The sequence below is a fragment of the Melanaphis sacchari genome, unplaced genomic scaffold, assembly GCF_002803265.2.
Source record: "Melanaphis sacchari strain LSU unplaced genomic scaffold, SCAv2.0 Contig60_pilon_pilon, whole genome shotgun sequence".
NCBI lineage: Eukaryota > Metazoa > Arthropoda > Insecta > Hemiptera > Aphididae > Melanaphis > Melanaphis sacchari.
The window spans coordinates 198,266-224,345 of record NW_020271429.1 but is presented as its reverse complement, the minus strand read 5'-3'; the positions used below and the strand labels follow the sequence as shown (position 1 = coordinate 224,345).

Sequence of the window (26,080 nt, the reverse complement as noted above, 5' to 3'; positions counted from 1 at the left end):
GCGTCAATCCGTCGATTTATTTTGAATTTTTCTCACGCACCCCATCCGCGTTGACCCGCCCGGCGCCCGGATCTCCCGTACCGACTTATCGGCGTAATTAAATAATTCCGTTTCCAAACCGACATCGATCGAACTTTATCGGAACTGTTATTGCACACTCGAACGGTCGACCTACTCGCGAGCACCGCACACCGCACTCGATTATTGTACACAAACGAGTCCCCCGTGTTTTCACTCAGGTATATCGATTATCGAGTTCGAGACGAAATTTCTTGAGTTTTTTTTTTTTTTTTTTTTTTTTTTTCATTTTTATTCGCCGCGGTGAAAATTTTGATTTTGTGCGCTTTCGTGTGAGTTCCGTGACCCCTCGATACGTCCAACGTTTGGAAATGCGTCCAACCTCCGCAAGCATCGTCTATTTTAAGGTAAGTCGACCGCCACGTGAAAATAATACAGTAATTATATTTAGCATACACCGAAAAAAGCTCGAATTTCTTTGGTTTTATCACCGACAAGTCGAATAAACGTAAGACCGTAATATAAAAATTGATTTTAAAATAAAATTATTTTTTAGTCGTTAATTCTCACCGAATTTCTATATTTTATGATTTATATCGTATATTGGCGACTATACAATTTATGCTCTGTCATATTTATTACCATTCGAGGTATTGATAAATAACGCATGCTAGAACAATGAAGTAAAAGGTTCGAGTTAATACATTATTCCTATGCACGTCCTCTCCAAACACTACAACTCCACAAATATAATATGTATAACTATTACTACCTATGTATGTTTATAAAATTAAAAATTTACCAAAGCTTAAAATTCTTAGAATATGGGTTAATATAAATATACATTTTTTTCTATCTACCTACTTATTATGATAAATTAATTTTTAAAGAACTATTATGGTTTCTGTCCAAAATTTTAAATCTCCATCAGTTACAGTTTTGTTGGCTTAATTATGACAATAAAAATACAGAAAAAAAAATGGAATATAATATTACTTGAATCACTGAATTGCTCAATAATTGTTTAAACTAATATGCTTACTTTATGAAAACTCACAAACTTCAAATTCATTTTTAATAGTGACACGAAAAACTTTTTTTTAAAACAATAAATAATATATCCATTATTAATAGTGTTTTTATTTATTACTATAAAGTTTAAATCGCTATTAAATTTAGTTTTTAATGAATATTTTAAAGTACTTATTGGTTTAAGTATAAAATTTATACTTATAATTATTTTGTATAAATAAACTATATTTAGTAAAAAAAAACACTTAAGTAAATGTGAATGATGTTTTCTCTTATCAATCATCCGTTATAACTTAGTATAATATATAGATAGATATTAAATTTGCTTATTGCATACATGTGTTAGGTATGGATTGTAAATTTATGTTTTATACCATAAAGTATACTTAAAACTATATAAATAAAAAATGCACCATTGTACAACCATTGTATAACTGCTCGAAATCTTAAATAAATAAAACGTAGTTTTATACTTTTCGAAATATTTGATTTTTTTTTTTCCATTATTTATTTAATTTTAGAAACTGTGTAAAAAATAATATGTAATATTTTTGAAAAATGAACATAATATCGTAGAAACAATTTATTTTTTAGAATTAAAAACTAGTTTAAATTGATCAAACATAATTTTTAATTATAATACTAAAAATAATTTATTTTAAAATATATTTATTTTTATGAATTAGCTGCTATTTATACGTTTTTGTTAGTCTTATAAATAGCCAAGTATTACTTTGTTCATCTTTTCAATTACTTCAAATTTCTAAATAATATGATAATACATCTAATTTTTTTATCGATAGTTAAAATCCCATTATTTCTTATGTTAAAAATATTTATTCTTTTGTATATTTTATGTATAAAAAATTACGATAAAAAATATTTCTTTTAACTTAAAATATTAAAAAAATTATTTACTAGTTATAAGTAGTTATGATCTATTAAAATGAAGATAATAAGTAAAAACTTGTGAGGATATAAATAACTTCTTTAGTTCAAAATTAAAAACATTGTAAGTAATTTTAATATTGTAAACATTAACTTGTTGTATGTAACTCATATATTTACTTATGTTCAATGTCTGTATAAATTTAAATAATATTTTTTTTATTACTATTATACAACGGCCAAGTTGCATCAAAAATTGATTAATTTAACGGTTCACTAAAATGTAATGAACTAATAATTGGCCACTAAATCATATTTAAGAGACCATTAACTCGCTATTCATTCATTTAACATTTAGTGATTGTTTATTCAACCAGAAATTAATATTTTCACAATTTTTCAATTGGATTGTTAGATATAGTTTTATACTAGTATTACGTAGTAAGTAAAAGACATTACAGTAATTAATTTAAAAATGCGTTTTTGTTACATTGTATTGGATAATAAAAAAGATAAAATATATCTTATTTATAATTTGTCTAATAAATGTTTCTGATTTTCTAGGAAGATTCAAGATATCTTAAGAATAAATGTGTAGTTTTAATCTAAGTTCAAAGTTTTATTTGTTAATTTTGGTAAAGGGAATAAGTTTTTGGTTTGATTTAGTCTGGAGGAAGTTTTTAAAATGACACCTAATTCGTTATCATAATAAGAGGTAGAATAATCTCATGCCGTTGTTAAGCTGTTTATTTTGCATAAAGCATGAGGCTTTTAGTACAATTCTCAGGAATTTATTTTGATAAGATATTAATTTTTAATTTTTGTTTAGGATGCTACAGTATAGTCCATCCTAGGCAAACTAAGGTTAAAAGTGAATTATTACAGTTGTGTAAATTTTAACTGCAGTATTGAGCTGTGATTTAAGAGTGTAAAATATTTATACTTATAAATCATTGGTAAAGTTTTTTGATGATGTAGATTTTTTAAGTTGATTTTTTTGTTCAGACATACCAATCCCTTTAAATATTTTATCAAAATAATCAATTTATCGTGTATTAAAAAAAAAGTTGACTAATAAATCATATAGCATATTCAATACGTATTTGGATTAAATAGACTTATAAACACCTGCTTATCTGTATTTATTTTTATGTTAGTCCTATCCGAAAAAAACAATTTTATTAATTATTTTGTTAAAAATAAATGTAATTGCTTTTCATCCTCTTCAAAAGTATACATAGGTAATATGTAAAATAGAAGTTTGTATAAATTTGTATTTACTATAACATTTTTGATTGTTATGGAGCATTTAATTGTCTCTTTAAGATTCTTATGTTAGTTTCAACAAGTTGTTTTTGAGAACAATATCATCAAATACTCACTGTGGTTCAAAAACAGAAAAATTAAAATTACCTTCCAACTCATATATAGGTATCCAAAGTTCTATTAAAATTTTACTTTTTAGTATAATAATTGTATGTAAAATATATTTTCTACTAAATGAATAAAATAATTCTTGAATATTATAATTTGTACATCATGTAATTATGCATACCTAACGTATTTACATATATTTAATGATATTATAAGTTTTTACACAATAAAACAATAAACATTTAAAATAGAAGCAACTAAGAATTAAATGATGTTTATATTTTTATTAGAGATGAAAAATCAATAATAAATATTTACTCAGTTAAATAAAATAAATGGGTTATTTTGTTTATAACCTATATTACAATGATAATGTTAAAAGAAACTCTAAAAAAAAAAATATGAGTTAAAACATCGAAAATAATGTACAATTTTCTTATTAGGTAATTTAAGTGTAAATAAAGGTTTTATCTCTAAAGGATTTTTTCATTGAAGCAAAAATTATCTTTTTTTCCCAAGTACACAAAAAAAAAAAAAAGTATACACTATTATTGGTAGTGCAATTATCTACATTGTCTACAAAATGTATAATTTTTTTTACTTTTATAATAATTTAATTTTATATTTTCTATCATTATAATTAATCTTTTGGTTATTTATATGTATTTATTACGCTACGAGTATTATAGTTTCTATAAATATACAAATTCAAAAAATATGTTTTAATTTTAATTTTTTTTAATTAGCTTTATTTATAAAAATTAAAATGTATACTATGTAGTATATTATAACGATAACTAATTTAATATATTTTGTTTATGGATTAATTTCCAACTACATGAATTCATATTAAGGCATATTCAATACATCTTTTGAATTTTGGAAAGTTTTATTTTCAAACGTACATAAATAATTTTTCTTCCTATCTAATTTCTTTATCTCCTTTTTATTACATTATACATGCATTAATGACGACAATAATTAATGACAACAGCTATATCTGCATTGGCTGATAATTAACTTAGCATTTAATTAAAACATTAAAACTAATTATTTTGTTTATTGTTCACAAGTGATTTTATTAAATTAATTGATAATGGATGGTACATACGTATTATATTTTCTTAATTATACTTTAACATTTTATTATTATTTAATATTAATGTTTAATGCAATAAAAAACAGTTTAAGATTTATGAGCACATTACTGTCAGAAATAAGTCATCCAAAATGTATGAACCAGATTTTGTTACACAGTACATAATTAATTATTTGTATGCATTTTAATAATATCGTTATCATGATAATAATATTATGCATGATTATTATTATGTCTGGTAGTGTCTGATAGATATACTGTGATTAATATACAATTAAGCAAGATAATACAATAAACAAAATATTATACACTGTGATAAACTGAAAGCGAAATATTTACTGAGGCCAGCCAGTCGACATTGTGTCATTGCAAGATGCGTTTCATAATACTAATACATTCATTATAACAACATATATATACGACTAGAGTAGATGCACAATGACACTCAACACAAGTTTTTACGACGTGCGTGCCGAGTATGTTTGGCGTCTATTTTGTCCCTTTTGTTTGTCCTCCGCGAGGACATTTTGTAAGCACACGTACACACGCCACGAAGATTGGATACGCTGCAGGTATTTCGCGAAACGGAGACATGAGAATTTTGAAAACTTGATATCTTCTGAGCAAACGTGTCGAATGTATAGTTTTACTCGAGATCTTTTGTTTTCATATCCGTCATATGAGTCGTTATAGGTACCTGTCTCGACGCTGTTTTAATACCATTGTTGTTATTCCGTAAATGTCTGCAGAAGTTCTATACTTAGGTAAACAAACTAAATGAAAACTTTAAAAAAAACATAATAATAATAACGCATTCGTTTTTCACAAAAGTGAATAAATATTTATGATTAGTATGATAACAGCAGTGGAGTTTTGATGACTTCGAAAAAAATGCACATCTTTAAAGTTTGTTTTTACGCTTTAGTGTGCTGTTAAACACAAGGGGTTTAAACATCCAATGATCAAGAAATATTTTTGGTAAATATTTTTTACCTTTTTATACGATGAAATTCGTATCTAACTTCTAATAAAACTTAATACTACAAATTATATTCAAACAAATATTAAAGAATAAGTTGTAAAACGTATTTCATAACTTTGGTGATAGGTAATTTGTATTAAATTCAATAAAACTATCTGTGTACAATATTTTAAGTTAGACTATACAATGTCATAATTATATAGTTATGTAAGTGTCTGTCAATAATCTAATTGTATTTCCATGTATTTTTAATTGAGCTCGAATCATATTCATGATTATGAAAAAGTATTATGATTTTTATAGTTATGATTTATATTTATCTTACTGATACAATTTTTTTCCTGTTTAAATAAAATAATTGAGTTAAATTAATTTTCAAATTTAGTATGATAATATTTATTTTAATTTTATTGCTAGACCTACTTAAAAATCTTTCGAACATCGAACTACGAAAATATAATATAACAAAATAGGTATATACATAAAAATAATTTATTAATTAAATCTAATATTTTCATATATGTTATATCAAATCTACGCTTAGCTATTAAATGTTACATGTTATGATTAAACTTAAATCTCCTATCAAATTTAAAGTTTTGATTTTAATTTTTGCTCAATTTATTGTTTTGATTTTATGTGATATAATATTAAGAATAATTGTGTTTAAACTTTATATTTAATTTAATGACGGTTATATCTATATTAAATTTTAGCTTGAAATTTTGTTAAAAGATATCAACTTATAACTGAGAAAGTTATAAATTTTCTGACTAATTATTTATATTATATTCCAAGATCTCTTGAAACTCAATAAGATTTTTCGATAAAATACTCTTAGACATTGATAAATACGAAGAGTTTACTAGGATGTCTTAGCATCAATATCTATCGTAATATTTCACGTAGAGCTTAAATCAACACGGTATTACATAGCACTGATAAATTTAAAAATTATGAATAGATGAAAAATTACATTAAATATCTTTCATTAGTATACTATTATACTACATAGTAATACAAAAAGTGAACTTATAACCATAAATCATTATATTTTTCAATTTTTTAAAATTTTTAATACTTGAATAATTATGATGATTGATAAAAAAAATAAATAAATTTCTAAAATAATGCTTTAATGTTGCTTCTTTGCCTTAAGTCTGATTTGAAATTTGTAAACAATAATTTGTTTATTCAGTAATTCAGTATTTATGTATAATTCTACGTAACATTTTTATACGATGCATTATTCATATTATATAACAACATAAAGATTAATATTTTTCAAGAACAATCAAAAGTAAACACATGTATTGAAATATTATTATGCATAAACTCTTACAAGAATAATTTTGATTAAATATCTGGATAACATATTGTATAAAGTTGATATTAACGTTGACTAACGTTGATAATTTTTTCATGTTGAAACGTATTTTGTCATTTCTGAAAATGTTAGATATTGCAGTACATTTTTATGCTTATCGTAATACTGTAGTGTAACGAATAACAATCGAATTTATCAATTCAATTATAATACTCAACATCAAATGGTTCAAACAAATAATGAAACAAACAAATTAATGTTTTATGTTTGCATTTAAATACTATATGTCCCTAAAGGGAATTGAAAAATTACACGACTTTTAAAATATTAAAAAATTCAAGATTAATTTTAGTAATCCAATAACAACGAAGTAGTTATTAAAAAAAGGAAGTAAATTTTTTAGGCAGCAATTTGGCTTTGGTATTTTTAATTATAAAAATATAAGTACCTTAAACTCAATTAACCATAGACAAACTTATATAATATAGGTTTACCTCAAAAAATAAAATATATATATGTATATGAAATCATAAGCTTGATATTTGTTTTATAGTATTTATTATTTTTATAGTTTTTAATTTATTTTAGAACGGACAAATGCATTATATAGGTACCTTCCAATGTTTGAAAATTTCTATACTAATGTGTTCAGTATAACACTTAAAAAAATGTTTTATATTTATTATTTCTGTGAAGCATCAACTCATATGTAAGTTAATATCGATTTAAAAAAATAATTTTTAAGCAAAATTTCCGCATCATTTTCATATTCCTATAAACCTATTTATTTTTTTTTACTTTTTATTATATTAAACCACGCATGTTTAGAATATTCAAAAATAATACATTTTAGTTAACTATTTTGAATTTCTGTCAAGGTTTGGGATATGAAATAATCTTTATTTGTTTTCATCAAACGTATAATAATTGTTTTATTGTTTATCCTACACTCCTACCTAGCATACAATATTATATTAAAATATTATTTACATCAATTATAATTCTTATTATAATATTATTATATGATATTAAGTAACCCGTGAATAATTTTACACTGTTTATATACATTATAACTTAATTTGTACAAACAAGTATTTTATACACCAACATTTTCCAAATAATTGTATTTTTTTGCAGATATTTTTTTTTTTTACTGACAAAAATTTATTAATTTTTCATCCCAATTACTTTGTCACCACATTTCTATAATTTACCGAAGTTAAAAAAAAAAAAAAAACAAAAACAATGTACGTACACAGTAACAGTATCTGATTGATATTGATTTGATAGCCATGTGACATTCACGTTTTTTTTTAAATTCCAATTAGGTTTAGGTTTTTGATACAATAACTTCCTACTTGACCATTATAGTTACTTGTATTATTTAGGAATACATGTTATAAAAACTGGAAGGAAATATAATAAAAAAATAGTACTTTGACATATGATATTGAATAGCCACATAACTGTAGTTAATAATTAAGAAAATTAAAATACAGTTTTTACTGTCTTTGTAAGTAAGCACTTAAATGAATTAGTTATTATAGTTAAATATACAGTTATGAAATATTAAGATAAAAATATTAAAATTACATCTTAAAGCTTTTCATAGTATTCAAATCAATAATAAACATAATACATCTAATATTTGAATACCTAAAAGGTATTTTTTTAGTTTATATTTAATTATTTAAACATTTATTTAAATAGTTTATTATATCATGGTTCAAAATAAACCGTTCTGATCAATAAATATCTTTTAATTCAGTAAAATTATATTGTTATGTTTGAAGTTTGTTTAGTCAGTAATAGCTCTAAAACTAAAAAAAATGATAAGTTTACTTTTCATAAAACAAAATTATTATATAAAAATATATCTCAGGATGATCAATGTTTTATAATTGCCTTTTTTATATACCATATGGAGCCTCCTTCGTTCGACCCATCAACAACAAATACCGAGCCATAAATGATTTAAAGCTCTTTATATAAAATACTCAAAACCAATTTTATTATGCGATATTCTTTTATTTTGTTATTATTTATAATTTTTATTAAAGTTATTAAGATGGACAATCATAATAAAAAATGTTGAAGTACCTGTTAACAAAAATAATGAAATGGATGTTTTATTATTTAACGTTAAACAGAGATTAAATTATATATTATAAACTAAGATTAAATTACATTTTCTAGTTTTTTAAGTTTAATCTTAGTTTATAATGTGTATTATAAATACTTTAAAATACACCTATTGGCTGCTCCCTTAGCTTCAATGTTTTCAGACGTCATTGAAGCTTACTATTATAGTATATACATATAACCAAAATTCGTGCCAAAACTATAATAAACAATTAAGATAATTTAATATTTTTTTTATATTCTTTATATCTTAGTAATCTTTTTGAATTTTATATCGTAAATTAGACGTATGATTTCAATCTGCAAAATATTATTAGAAATGAAAATAGTAAAATAACGTTAATAAAACATAGGTAGTAAGCCAAAAACAATTTCCAAAGCAGCATTAATTCATTATTTTTGTAAATTTATAAAAAAATACATATGCTAAAAAACCACTAGAAGTTATTATACAAACCATAATAATTTACATCATTAAATTTTCAATAATAATCCATAATTTAATTTTAACTAATATAATAAATAAATATTAAAACATAAACAAAGGATGTATAATTGTTTACATTTACTTTCATGATATTACCATTCGACGGCTATTAACTTAAAATGAATGTAAATATGTAATAAAACATACTTTGTTGATAACAATTATCTATAATATTGTTCAAAATATTTAAATATTTAATAGATCTTACAAATTTATTTAAATTTTAAACAATTTAACTTTAGTTTCATTGGCCAAATAAAAATCTATTTTGTTTAACATATATTAAATTACTTTAAACATAGGTAAACTTGTACATTATAGCATGCGCCTCAATAAATACATTTTACCTGTTGTTAATATGATGAAAAATAAAAAAAAGGTATAGTAAGAACAATACATTCACTAAAAACATTTCCTCATTTTTGTAATCCATAGTCAAACAGCGTATAAAAAAATGTCCTTTATTCAGTAAGTACTCTGAGTGAAGTTATATTTGCTTATACAGTTATACGGCCTTTGTTGTGTTGGAGAGAATAGGTACATAGCTCGACCCGTATTATATATGTATCAGTATCTAGCCAATGCGGGCTTTTCAATGTCATTTTTTTTTTTTTTTTATTGGATTTTCAATTTTCCTTGAAATTTTTCTGTAACAACGAGATTCACTTTTAATAATATTCAGACATTGAAACATCATACGTAATAATACCCAATTTCTAAAATCGCTGTTTATTCACAAATCAAAATTGCGTACTTAAAATTATCCAATCCTACTTTTTGATTTTTACAAAATCGTGTCATTGAAAAGACTAAAATAGTCTCATGGTTCGTAGTTATTGACCATAGGATCTAATAATAAGTTTTTTTTTAATATGTTAGTAGTTTTGTTTTCATAAATTATGGATTTTCTTGCTATGATTTATCTTTTGTAAAACGCTAATGTCATTATTTCTGCCATTGCTAATATAATACATATTATTATATAATTTCAACCATAAATAATTTGATATATTAACCCGAATAGGAAGATAAAAACCTATAACATTTAATAATTTATAATTGTAAATATTTTAATTGAACATAAAAAATCAAATGTTTATGACAAAATTTACTTTTTATTTTATTATGAATTTAAACAGATTCATAATAATAATTAAACGATTTACTAAAACTTTAAGTTATAATATTAATATTGCCTGCACAAAAGTTGATAACTTATATGAAACAGAAGAGATAAATGCAAATTATTTTCACTTCAATAATTACTCAATAGATAGGTATATTTTCTTTTTATTTCAATTGTTTTTAAATAAATAGTTATATCTTAAAGTGATTAATATCCTAACAAAAGGTGCGTCATTTATATGTATTATTGTTAATAACAATTGCACATTAAGATAATTAACTTTTCTAACATGCAATTTTCATCATTATAACTTACAAGTATAAATTTGTTTTTAAATATCGAAGTGTACCTGAGTAAATTTATTTTGAAACGAATCAAGTACCAATGAAAGTATTCAAAAATATAATTATCCACGAAATAATGATGAATTGCATTAAATCGGTATTTATTAAATAATTAACAATCAATTACTTGTGATGGTATATAATATATATTTATCAAATAATATATGTATCTTTTGTACTCACTACTCACTGATAAATGTTTTATTGACATTTTTTTTAAACTGAAATAAAAATAATATAAATTGTAAAATTATAAATATTTATTTGAAGTCGTTGAAGCTACTATAAAATATATTTATATTTTTATGATTAACACTGATATTTTAACATACGTCTACTTAAAAGGTATATCTATACAAAATTACTAAGAGTAATTTGTTCCATCGGAATATTCATTATTAATAGTATTGTTTTTATGATGAATATATTTAAATATAAATTATGATATAACAACTAAAATTATATTTTTTCTTATTCTTCACTATCCTCTCTTTTGTTTTTCTAGTCTTACACTCTTTTCGTTCTACAAATGTGAATCCTCATTTATTTATTTTTATTTTTTTTTTTTTAATTTAAATCTATAGAATTTTATATCATCATATTAAATTATAATAAGTATAATATTATACTATACATTTTTAAATTTGTGATCTCACTTTAATATATCTACTATAACTTAATATATCTTTAAATTATAAAAATATAAGTTACAATAATCAATGATCAAAATTAAAAATCACAGTCCTTGAAATCACTGAAGGTGTATAATATGTATTATATCACTATCATAAGCCTGCGCATATCTGCTTACCCATATTCTTCACAATCTGACTGTGAATTGAAAGTTGATTTTGGCAACTATCCCGTTTTTAAAATTAGTCCTTGAATAGAGCGGAAGTCTCAATTAATTTATTTATCTCGGCTAAGCTTAATCGCCATGTGTTTTTTTTTTTTTTTTTTTTGAGGTATAACACCGATGATTTTAATATAATTTTCTTAGTCATTATCGTGATTATCATACACAAATTTTTATAGTTAAACCTACTATTTTTTATAACAAGCTATTATGAATTTTACAAAATAATTTATAACGAAAACATTCGATGGTGCATATAACTTAATGTTCCTGTCTGTAAGTATTAGAAATTATTGGCATTATTATTAAACGATAGCAACAACTTAAAAATGATAAGTACAACTAAAGAAAAATAATAATTTTCACTAATTTTTTAGTTAAATCTAAAAACTTTATAAAATATTTTAGATGTATTTTACATTATTTTAAAAGATTTATTACCTTTATTGTCAAAAAAAAAGTACATTTAATTTATACTTAACTCTGATTTATTTTAAAACAATATAATAAACTATTTTCTAAAATGTTTTGATTACTAATTGTTCAACCTGATTTTAAATTTAAAAAAAAATGATATATCGTTAAATTTATAAAAAAAAATAAATTGATATTTTATATTTATAGATTTAAGTAAAAATAAAATGAAAAACTAATTGACATTTTACATATAATTTAATAAATAAAAAAACATATAATTGTACTCAACGTTAATAGTATATTATTTCGAATCTAATCCTAATCAATATTATTTAAACATATAATATAAATATATCTCAAAGCTTTTAGTAGGATAAAATACAATATTCTAATATTTTTTTTTATTATTGTTGTTATTTAGACTAGATATTAACATTCTAAATTATATGTACGTAATTATTAATCATTTTGCGGTAAACAAAGTATTATTCAGGCGTATTAAGTTTTATATAAAGCTAACTGTAACTAAAGTTTTAACTACCTACCTATGTAAAATGTAATGTATGCATAATGTATATTACACAATGCGTATACACTATGAAATATGAAATGTTTATGTTATATGATGTATACAAATTAATTATAGACCGTTATTATTATTCTATGAGTTTTATTGGAAATTAACGATTCAACTATTCTTATGATTTATTTTCAACAAACTAACAACCTAACTTACAGTGTAAATAATTATCAAGTTTTTGTACATTAATAGAAAATATGTATAGCAAATATATATTATATATAAATAATCAAAAATCAAATATTTTTAAATACTTCAAAATATTCATTTCTGAAACAGTGCATTTAAGCAAGTTATATAAAATACGACTTGAATAAAACCACATTTAATTAAAATCTAAACTAATATCAAAAAATTTAAATATGTAATAATAACTTAGAGTGTAATATATAAAATTCTATTAATCATAGTAATGTTATGTGGACTCGTTCAAAATGTCAAATTTAAAATAACTACAAGCCATATTACAGGTTATTTGTTCATTATTGGTTTGAAAATCAATATAAATCATAAATCGTCATGGCCGTTATTTATTAAATTATTATAGTTAAATTTTTTTTCATTATCATCATTATATAGATACAATAAAGGTTTATCTTTATACTTATTACTTACTACTTACTACTTATTTAATTAAGTTTTCAGTTAACTGTTGAGTGTGTATACATATTTATAAAAACATTATACTTATATATTAATTTTACATGATATTTTCAGTGTAGGTGTTAGCAAATTTTGATTCCACAAACCCATAATCGAGTTGAATATTGTTCAAAAATATGGAATTTACATTTTTTTTTTGCACATCAGGAATACGGATATTGATTTTTTTATTCTTTTTTTTTTTTTTTTTTGTCAACAATTATCCGTAAAAATGCAAATTTTATTATATATTTTTATGAAATCCATATGAATTTTCACATTAACAAAACACATGAATAAATTAAACAATTTGCCTAGACTTGTTATGGTAAGTGATAATAATAATACATGGCCATGGTACGTCGGTATAGTAAAGATGTTAGTTGTAGTAACGAAGTTAACTTTAAATATTAATATGATACAATTATGCTTATAAACGATGCGTTAAAATTTTAGTATTGCTTTTTGCATCAGCGTTTTCTGACAAGAAAATATAAATAAACATATAGTATAATTATAATATAAGAAAATGTAAAGGTATTTTTTTTTTTTTTTAGTAAACGTTAAACATCCAAAAGTAATTACCCAAACCAAATTAAATTATAATTTACTTAAAAGTAAATATTTTGGAATTTTATACATAGTACATTTTAACAGTACCTATATATATTTTTAAGTGATATTTTCTCATTTATGTTTCTTGTGTGTGTAGGTTCTAAAAATTCTAAATATTCAAATAACTTTTAGAATTATTCCAAATTTACTATTCGAATCGTAATATTACATTGTTTTGTAACCGAATAAAATACTTCGTTTTTCAATATTTTAACTTTTAATAGTGTTTATATAAAATATCTCACTGTAAATAAATATAATTTTTGCCATTCTTTTTAAGCTAAAAGAAATATTTTATAATTACGAATTAAATAACGTTTTAAACATTAAAATTGTACACTTGACCTAGACTGTAAGCTGTAAAGCGTAATTGTCCTTGCTGGCTTTTTTTTGGTTAGATTTTAAGGTTTGCATGTTTGAAACGATGTGGGTTCAAGGATCGACTATATTATGTGTAATAGTAGTACACTGTGCTTGCCACTGTACATCGTGACTCTGAAATATTATCGAGTTATTGCCGAAACAAGTGGTTTTTTAGAAGGTAACTGTTGGCATTTATGTATAGGGTTCCAAGCTACATTAGACTTTCATTTCTAAAAAAAAAAGAATAAACCAACAGTAATAAAAATCTTATTTAAAAATAATTAAGATAATATTTATACAGCCTGTTGAATGAAATGTGACTCCCGATCGTTTGATTTTTATCCCGAGGTCGTTACATAAAGAATTGAATAGATAATTAAAAATTAAATACAAAAGACATTTATGCTGTTTTTCTTTTAATTTCAAACATTCATTGTTTCGGAGAAAGCATAATACTATTTTATATATGTATAATAATATTAATAAAATAATTTTCTTAAAAGCAAAAACTTTTTTATCTACCTATTGATTTTATTTTTTTTTTAACTATTACATTAAAATATAAGTTTGAAATTAATCATTGGTTAAATAATCTTATTATTTAAAGTGAATACAAGAACTATTAATTCTTTATAATATACCTTTTCGAAATATGAAATACTTTTAAATTTTTTATGTAAACACGTTAAATATATTTAATACATAATAACCACTAAAATAAGTTATATTATTTGCCACTAATTTAAAATAATATTTTATGAATAAAAAAAAATTAGTTAAATACAGTTCAAAGCTTATAGAATAAGAAGAATTTATATGGAGAAAATTTTTTGAAATTCTCTAAAATGATTTAAAAATTTTACAGTATTAATAGCTTTAATTTTATTCTCACCTCTTAGCTAATTAATTAATTTTGATTTTCATATTTTACAGAATTTTTTCAAATAACTTTTAAAACTTTTTCAATTCTTCTGTGTTGGCAGTTTAAAAACGCGAATATCGTTGTACAAATAATATTATTTTAATATGTAGGAAATATATTTTCTTATTGAAACGTTGTATTATTATAATACCATAAACTTGAAATACTTATTTTTTATATTTCAATCTGTAAAATATAGTACCTATAATAAATCTTTTTTAGTAAATAAAATTTGATAATTTAATAATTTATTGCATGGTTTCATGTATATTATTTTGGTGTATAATGACAACGAGAAACAAATTATAACAATATTATATTTCAAATAATAACGAAAATATACTAAATCGTTTCATATAATCGGACATGATGTTTTGTAAAATAAAAAAATCCTACCCAATGACAAAATATTATTAAGATATTATTTACATATTATACTCGAAAGATGAGATTGTGAGTATGTAATATGTATTTTATGTATTATAACAGTGTCACCGAGAAATTATTTAATACATTTTACATAACACAGATAATATATATATATAAAATATTATAGTAAAATATGTTATGTTCATTCATTATTACACATATACTTTATAATTACTTATTTATAAATAATAAATCATAACGATAATGATCATTATGAATCGTATGAATGTGTGATGAAATGATATAATTCACAAAACTTGTGTATTCACTATCTAATATCATCAAAACATATATTATCTATTATTAAACTTAATATTTGGCATAATCAAATAATAATCGGGTTAAAGGTCAAATATGGTAAATTTATGAATAGCCCCCAGAGTAATAATATTGAAAATATTCAATGCATCATTATTTTGGTAACTATATAGCATTAATAAATAATTTTATCAACTACTACTACTAAAACTACTTCTAAGTACTAAGTGTTGTACTACCAAATAATAATAATAATAGTGGCAGTAGAACTAGTAATAATAATTATAATCACTATTATCCTAGCGTCTGTAGTGCAAAAACCTATTAATTAATCCGTGTTACGCAAGTCCTGCAATGGAAAATGGCGTAACATACGCCCAAATGTCTCTTCTCTTGATTGATATCCTTTTACACATATTGTATGTGCGTCACTAGGGATGCGTCAACAAGGGGGCAAAGTCATATTCAATAGTTCGTCTCGGCCGTATCGAAGAAACATCAATTTTCTTAATAAAATAATAATCGATTTTGGGACATGAAACGAGTACCTAAATCAAATAATATGTCAACGGACGAACCACGATAATGGAAACTAGACCGATGAACTTTTTTAAATATGAACAAAAAATTCAAAAATTTCTTTTAAAATTTGTCTGTAGATAAAGTCTATTTTTATAGTTTGCTGTTAAAATTATTAAAAACAAAAAAAATAGTAGTTACATTTTAGCTTAACTTGTATTTTAAAAGATAAAAAATTATCACTAATTAGTTCTTACATTACACTATTTCATTATAACAGAATAAGCATTTTAAAGCTTTCTATAAATTAATCTAACCGTTAACATTGGCTAAGCTCATTGGCTGAGCATTAACACAGTGCAAATACAGTGAAAACACTGAAAACATTATGTGTATATATTATATTAATGTTACATTATTTTGAGTATGCCAAGCATTAGCTGAAACTAAATGTGCTTCAAAAAAAAAAAAAAAATAATACCCTTTTTATACATTTTATGACTTTTTACAAATTTCTTACATGGTAATAAATATTTTCTATATACTAAATAATACTATATTATTGTAGAATATATTAAAAAAAAATTCAATCTTTATTTTTGAAATGCACACATTTACATATTATTTTTTATGTTTCTGTAAGTTGTTGTTATTTGTTTAAAGTATAATATTAATAAATTAAACTTAGATGGTAATCTTACCTACTTAAATTGGGTCTCATCAATAGATAATACATTATACATAGATTCAAGTACCTACCCATTTATAAATGTTAAAATGACGAATGACGATGGTATTAATTATTGTTATATCTATGTAAAATAATAATAAATTTTCAAAGTATAACCTAATGAGCATTGCTTGGTTAGTAATTTACAAATCTATTTTAATATTTACTGAAAAACAAAATGAATTGTCTAAGAAAAATACAATCAACATTTAACACTAAATTTATGAGGGATAAAATTATTTGAACGAGTAATGACTTGGAAATAATATTCAGTATTTAGGTCAAATACAATTTATATCATTTTATGATTAAATTAATGAGCATATAAATGTCCTATCAAGTTAACAATTAATCAAATGTAATTCTTCTAGTAAAAATATTAGAAAATACATTTGTAGTAATAATTTACATAATACATATTATCAAAATGCACTCGATATTACTTTTCTTAATATTTAAAAAAAATTATTTTCTATTTATCAACACTTTTAATTAAATTCTGAGTATAAAGTATAAAAATTGTATAGTCAAATATAATTTAATTAATGATATAACCAATAATGTAAATTTCCAATTTAGAATACTCGCTTAAAACTTCTATTATATTTTTCGCGATACCTATTATAATGTTTTAAAGTCTTCAATGTATTTTTAGTACCAAGTTATATGTCTTACAGATTAAAATAAAAATGTGATTGATAATCGTTTAAATCTATTTAGGTAACTATATTTAAATAACTCGAAAATATATTATGTTTAGTATGTGTAACAGAGTTTTGCTGTTTTATTAAATACCATATCATTAAACTTTTATCAAATTTTTTTTAAGTATATTGTTTAGAAGTAAAAAGATATTTTTATAATTGAATAACTTAAAGTTTAATTCAAAATTTATAGTAAAACAAAATTTAGTTAATATATCATTAAAGTATACATTATATATTATTATTATATAAATTCCTATACTATATTTTGCTTAAAATGTTTCATTATTATAATTATTAGAACTATATACATTCGTATTGAGAGTTATAATGAATTCAATTTTTGAATAGCTCAAATACGTTGAAAATCGTTTTTGGTAATTAGCAGATACTAATCAACATACGAAAATTGACGTAAAAAGTTAGTTGGCTAATACATAGAAAAAAAACCAACAAGTGTTTAATTTTTAACTTGAGTAGTTACACGCCAAAATAGTGACGAAAAAAAAACGACAGTAAATCGATCGATCGTACAGTGTATTTATTTGTAAAAATAATCATTTGTGGTCCATAAAACCGTAGGATTATAGCATAAATAAATTGAATGTTCACGGGATTTCGTTTAGGTTCCCGCACGTCACTGAAACCGAAAGCGAACCAAAATAATTTACGAAAATTTTATATCGGATTCGGAGCGTGCCTATAGACTTTACTTCAGTTCTTTTACTTGATCGTTATGGGATATAAAAAAAACCCCTTCAAATACTCTCCGTTACGGGCAGGTGCGTACACATACCTAAAGCGGAGCGATAAATTTACTACTGTATATTAGAGAGCAGTGTATATAGAATGATTCACCAACCATGCTCATCCAATTTTTTTCATTTAATAATGTATTTATTTAAATTCTGATTTTTTAAATTTTTAAATAAACTTAAAGACCATATTCTCAAATGATTATGATTATTAGTATTAATCAAGCAGTTTTCTGGCAATAAAAACTTTTATTTTTTAAATGAAAACCACCTATTTTTCTGTAAATTATTTATTGAATTATATTTATTTTTTTAAATTTCAATGTAGACTAGAATTGCTATACTTTTAATCAAATCGCATATATTAAGAATAAAACTTCTTAAAAATATTTTTAAAAATATATAAAATAGGTAGGTATAATGTAATGTTGGATATAGCGTATTTGATATAATTGGATAATTTTTATAAATATTGATGGATTAATATAAATTGCTAATATTTTTAAAATAATCATAGCCCTCGTATCTTCGAAACCCAAAATCGTGTACCTATTTTCCTTAGTACACAAAACAGTACAAATAAATCTCAAGAATTTTAAAATTTGGTCCTTTATTATACTTTAAAAACAAAATTTTAAACAACTGAATTATTTTAGAAAAAAAAAATGAGCATGGCTAGTGAATCGCTCTGTTTATATATGTTTGAAATATTATATATACATAACAATATCGATATTGTATATTCTTTTAATAACTATGTTTATTATATTTAATATATATGTATAAATAAATCGTAGTACAGTCCGGATACGAGACCTTATAATACCGGGCAATATATATACCGCTTCTCCTAATATCAGCTAAAGCAGTTGCGAATTCTCGCAGGATCACGTTATTACATTGTGCACCCATAGTCTGTTGATGGTAGGGACGACGTGGCATAGATATATGAACCTCTACATGTACAGGACGATTCACCAAAAATGCTCATTTCCCATTCCTGTTATTCGACATAATAATCTATTTACTCCGAAAATTCTGATTTTTGGAATTTTTAAGTATACCTTCCTAATGATCATATTGGTTTTCAAATACGTACGTTTTTTTTTTGTACAATTTAAGTAATGCCCTGGTGGATATGAACTTCTATCGCTTAATTCAATATCGCTCATCGGGACTCTTGTCTACGGTCGTCACTCGTCAACCGCCAAGAAAACGAATAATTTTTCCAGTTCTCCAATCACACACACACACACACACACAAATGCACTCGCACGTATCCCGTCTGAACGATTAATGGTTATTATTATTTACGAGCGGTAACGAACCTGTGCCCGGGCAACGCGTAAATAAATATGGATTATCTGCGTGTCCGCGATAAGCTGCTGGGTTTGCGTGTAAAACGAAATACATAAACACATTTGACGTAAGCGCTCCGACACCGCCAGTATTATTACGACGTAGGTAATAATGGCATGGAATAATATTATTGTGTCGTTGGAACGTGACGGTATATTAAACAACATGTACCTACCAACAGTTATGCTTATGCATAAAACGTTAAGTAGGCATACGTAACGTGGTTGTTGTTGTGCAAGTTCATTGAGGCGCGCGCACTACTGTGACTGCTGGGGGTTGAGGTATAATTTTCGACCCGGCAATTTGATATCATTTTCTCCTGATTATTTCCATAAATGTCATCATATCGTTTACATGCCACCGAACATGCTCGTAAATGCAAATTTTTGGTCTTGTACTTATGTGTACAACTAGTAAACATTATATATACACCGAACAACAGTAGTAATAACAACAAACATTTCGAGTACAAAATAATTTCGTTGGGTACTCGTATTTTTAATTGGGTGTGAGGATTTTTTTAAGTTTTTTCGTTTACCCGCCAAAACGCGAGCCGTAACCCGATCATCAAAAATGTGTGTTGTTTAAATATAAAAATCAACGGTATATGGCTAACAAAAAAAAAAAAAAAAAATGAATAATACGTATTGTATAGCTAAATATCAGATTTTTGTAAATATTATCCTTATATTATTTATTGATTTTTGCAGGTAGTAGTAATAGATAATTAGATAAAGGTTGTTTGTGTACTTTCAAAATTAAATGCGACAACTTTTTGCAGAGAGCAACATTACAGGTTTTATGTCACTCTATATATATATATTAATCATATTTTATTTTTTTTATTAAGAAAGTTGGCCATGTCTCTGTAACCATTAAGAGCGTAATTGCATTATACTACACCTATGTAATTGATAAGCTTAACGCCTCCGCTGCCTTGAATAGATTACATACATATATATCTAGTATATCATATATTTTATTGTAGTGCAAATAATAGGAATAAATCGACAACGATTTTTTTTTTTATTATCATGACAAAAATTAACATTACTACTTCAATAATATGAGTACCTGAAATACAAATATAACAAAGTATCTCGTGCATTTATGCCACAATCGTGCTTTGAGTAAACCTTCCTGGCGAAGGTTTCGTACGAATATCTCACAAACCGGTAGACTTTGAATACCGTCGGAGGCGACAACATTATACACTATATATATATATATTTGGTTTTAGACTAGTTATATGCTATAAATTATTTGTAAATTGTAACGGTTACCAGCACGTTTTTATTTTTCATACCCAATAAACAAGAGAATAGGAATATAGTAAAAAAGACAATTGGTGATATTATTTAAACTTCATTGACATTTAACTAGTATATATTAAATATAAATTTTAAATCATATAAAATTTAAATATATGACAATTGATTTCAAATTGTATATCAAAAATTATAATATACGGACACATTCAAACAGTACATTTTATTATCGTGTCTCTCTTTATGACTAATAAATATTTACAAGTAGATATCTTTAAAATTAATTGATGTTCAGAAAATAATAAATATATATCATAATAATTTACAACAAAATACGATAACTAAAACAAAAATTCAAGCCATAATAAATTTTAATATAATTAATTGTTTTATGATATGAAAGAAAAAATACTTAATGAAATAGGTATAATAAATAATTTTCAAACGTAACAATGTTTAAGTTATTAATAATATAACATAATATTATCGCAGTTTTCGATTCTTAGTGGAGTAAATAATGTATTTATTTTACGATATTGTTTTTTATTTTTATTTTAGTTACTACTGACTTAAAACACTTAATAGCAAAATAAATTTTCTTATCATCAACTTCGATAAAAGTTTCTGAAAGAAAATTCTAGTTGTTACATTCAAGAGGTCAAAATTGAAATTGTTTAGAACTTTTTTAAATAATCAAGAAAAAACTACAAACATTCATTAAACTTTTAATTTTATTATTTAATAATTGTTTGTCAAATATCTTAAAAATTAAGTAAAAAGTTTCTCATAAATTGTTAATACTTAAATCAAAAAAAAAAAAAGAAAAATAGACTGTAAAATCACTATGATTTTTATAAGCATTTAAAAATTTCTTTTTTTTGTCACTATATGTAATATTGAATCAATATTATTGATTATACACTATTTTATTATTTAAAAAAGTATTATAATAAATTTTATTTATAAATATTTTAAATCACAAATATTATATTTCATAAGATAGATAGGGAGAGGGTGACTCTTAGATTATAAGAACGAAGCCCCCAGAAAGCGGAAGTCTTGACTTCTCGGAGAGTTGATAAGTTAAGTATTTTTTATAGTAGCTATATATAATATAATATGCACTATTTATAAAATTGATAATTTAGTAATTATTAATAAAATTTAAAAATAAAAAGTTTAAAATATATATTTATAGACATACATTTATTCTTTTTTATTAAAATAAAATAAATAGCTGTCCAATTTTTGAACATATTAATGTATTATATCATATATCAGAAATTTAACTGAAACTTTATGAAATATACTTTGCATAAGTTATTCATCCAATTAATTTTTTTATACTTAGTTACCTACCGATAAAATTTAACTGCGTTCTACACCTGATTCAACGAGTAACAGATGCCCGTTACTGAATATGGGTAATGGCCAATGGGTATTGTATACTGTATACGTGTACTATGTTATAGTAACTTTGTGAATATAATAACATACATAAATTCATGTTTAGATCCTATGATATAATCATAATATTTTTAGTCATATTCGATACTTAAATTAAAAATATCAACAATCAAATTATTAAACTAAATTTAATTATTATATAAATGTCAATTTAATAAATTTGAATAATATTTAGTAGAGAAGTATTTATAACTTTAAAATAAAAAATATTTAAGTTGAGCTTACGACAAGTTTTTATAGAATATAAATAATAATGTTAATTTATTAATTTATTTTTGTATTTAAAGTATAGAACATTATTATTTTACTTTAAAAAATAATGAATCAAAATATTTTCTAGTTCATTTCATTATGTTTGAACATAACTATTTTACTAATTTAAATCTTTTTCCACTCTAAGAAGTTTTCTTGGAAAATGAACATTTAAAAATACATTAAATACATAAAATAATTTTATAACGAAGAAATGTGAGCACAAATAAATAATATTTAGAAGATTAGGTATGTCCCAGAAATAGGTTAAGCCAGTAACCATCATAAAAAAAGTTTTGTACATTTGTTTCAAAAACATTTCAAATAATACTTCATTAGATGCCTGAAAATTAAAATTTTAATATAACTAAAATATGATTTTGGTTATATATAGCGTATATAATATATTATATTTTTATTGAAATAGTTTTAACATTTTATTTATTTATTTTGTTTTATTTATTTGTAAATTTTTCGCTCATGAGAGGCAAATATAAAATCACACATTTTGTGAGGAAACTATTTCAATGTTATATTGTTATATATTTGCTATTCACTCGATCCAATCAATCACGGTATCCACAAAGGATGAAACCATATGAACATTTATTATTCGCTTCAACTCTGACCACGGTTCACAAAAAAAAAAAAAAAAAATCCCACTCACTATGGAAAGTTGCACTATATTTGAGTTTTCTCATGTCTTTTAAACTCAATCATACATCATTTACTTAACAATTTTGATAAAACCTACGTTAAGACTATCTATTAAATATTAAGATCCACGCGATGCAATTTTTTAATTAGTAGATGTTTGAACTCTATTTGAGTCACTACATATTACATTATAAATAACCTAACCTTGTTTTTTTCGTGTATTATTACTTTACCTTGATTTTGTATCATTTTATCCAACTTATTTACTGTTTATTTAACCCAACCCATGAAGTTTTTTTTCAAAAAAATAATATTCTCTTTAATCTTATTAAAGTATTTTTTTTATTTATATTATTAATTAAAAAACAAATTGACATTTTTTTTATAATTATAACCAGCAGTTAAAATAACGAATCAACATTTTAGAAAAATTATTTATAAAATAAAAACAATAGGTAGGTACTAACATTTTTTATTTTTAACAACAGTTTAATATTTCAAAAGTGATAAGCAATAAATTTACAATATTTTTATTTTATAATTAATTCTTCGATGCTAAAATTTTAGAATTAATTTGTTTTTATGCTTACTTAAAAATAAATAAATACTTACATATCACACAATCAATGAAATATGGTAGCTTATATTGAAATTATTTTATTTTGTTCATAAAACATTTGATAATATTATACACAAAAAGATAACTAATATACGATTCTATATAATATTTTCAATTTTTTAATCTTTTATCTTAATGGAATTAAATCATTAAATATTTTCAAAGATAAAATGCGTTAAGTTATAATTTATTAGACAATAATATTCAATCATTTCATTTAAACTATTTATAAAAATTACTTTTATTTTTTAACATATGTTTTTGCTCATATTTTATCCGTTTTATAAGTTATTATTAAGTATAGTTTTTAATTGTTCAATGATTGAAATATAAAATGTATAACAAATAAAATGTCTATTCTCGGAGTTGGAAAATTAGAAACTAATGATGAAAAATAGATACGTGTTTGGATTTTGACAATTTAACGGCTATAAAACAAAGATAAAATATTTTTATTTACTTTCATAGGTATAGTATGACTAATAATCCATTTTCATTCAACATTTTATACCAAGAGATTATAGTATGTATGTAGTTTATAAGTTATATAGTGTATGTTTACTCAAAAGCTACTTTCACGATCAGTGAAAGATAGTTTGGCTATTGGTTTTTTGTATATTTGCATATGGCAGAAGACGTCCTGTAATACCTTTGAAATATAAAAATAAAAAAAATAAAAAAACAATATTTCAAAAAACTGTTATTAAGAATTTTGCCTTATGGTGTATAGTTGGAAAGGAGCTTAATGTACCCACGCATACCAAATCCTTGATAATCCTTAATAATACTCAACCTCGCCACCACCTACCTTTTTTTATACGTATTTCCTTACTGCTTGTAGGATATTCGAAAAAAAAGCTCATTCGCTATATATTTTGTTTGAGATTAAAAACTACACGTAAATGGGTATTAAAATCAAAACTGATAGTATCCGTACATAGAACGTCAAAATTCTTTATTTGTTAAACATACAATTAAAAGCCTAGTTGTTCATATTGTGGACTATAGATATAATTGAAGAAAAATAATGTCCACCAGCATTCGCGATATCCATATCACATTATAGTTTTATAAAATTGAACATACTAACATCACTTAATCAAAATAAATTAATTGAAATTTCTAATTATCCATAAGAAATAGTGCATTAGTACCTTATGTATTCTATGTTTAATAAGTAGGTATATTATTTTATTTATCATAACTTTCATCTATATAATAATGACAACGAATAAATATATATGATGGATGATTTCAATTATTGTTTGATTAATTAATAAAGAGCGTGCAAAGTATAATTGAATAAATTTCTATGCATAATTGTATTTATTTTTCTGTACAAATTTACAATTCATAAACAGCTTTTTGTGGTAAAAATTATATTGGACAAATCATGAAAAAATCAGTGATATTGAATTGAGTTCATGCTACTTTTATGTGTTTGAATTGGATCCAGCTTATTATCCTAATATCTTTGAATTAATTCCGTATAGATAAAATATCTTAACTACCTATATACCCGGTAACTCACAATTAGTAATACTTACTTAATTATCAAATTTTACGAGTGAAAAATGAAGTTTATGTTTAGATATTCACCCGCAAAATATTTATTTCTCCTAAAACAATGTTAATATTTTGTTATATTTCCAAAAATAATAAGATAAATATGTACTTGAAATTTTCGAATTATTATTTTCAATACCTATATCATTAAAAAATTGTCAACAAATTTTAACTATTTTTGAAATATTTATAGGTATGACAAATTTTCAATTTTTTTAGTACTTCTCTATACCTGTCGATAAAAAAATTACTGTTTAGGTAAAAAGTACCTTTATTTATTATT

At 23.2% G+C, this 26,080-nt stretch overlaps 1 protein-coding gene across 1 annotated transcript in view; it reads left to right on the top strand.

Moving 5' to 3' along the window:
- The first annotated feature begins 299 nt into the window (after positions 1 to 299).
- LOC112600064 (protein phosphatase PP2A 55 kDa regulatory subunit) overlaps positions 300 to 26,080 on the top strand; it is a 78,056-nt gene continuing 52,275 nt past the window's right edge. The window contains exon 1 of the mRNA XM_025347210.1: positions 300 to 425. The gene's annotated coding sequence lies outside the window, so the exon portion shown is untranslated. The remainder of the gene's footprint in view (positions 426 to 26,080) is intronic.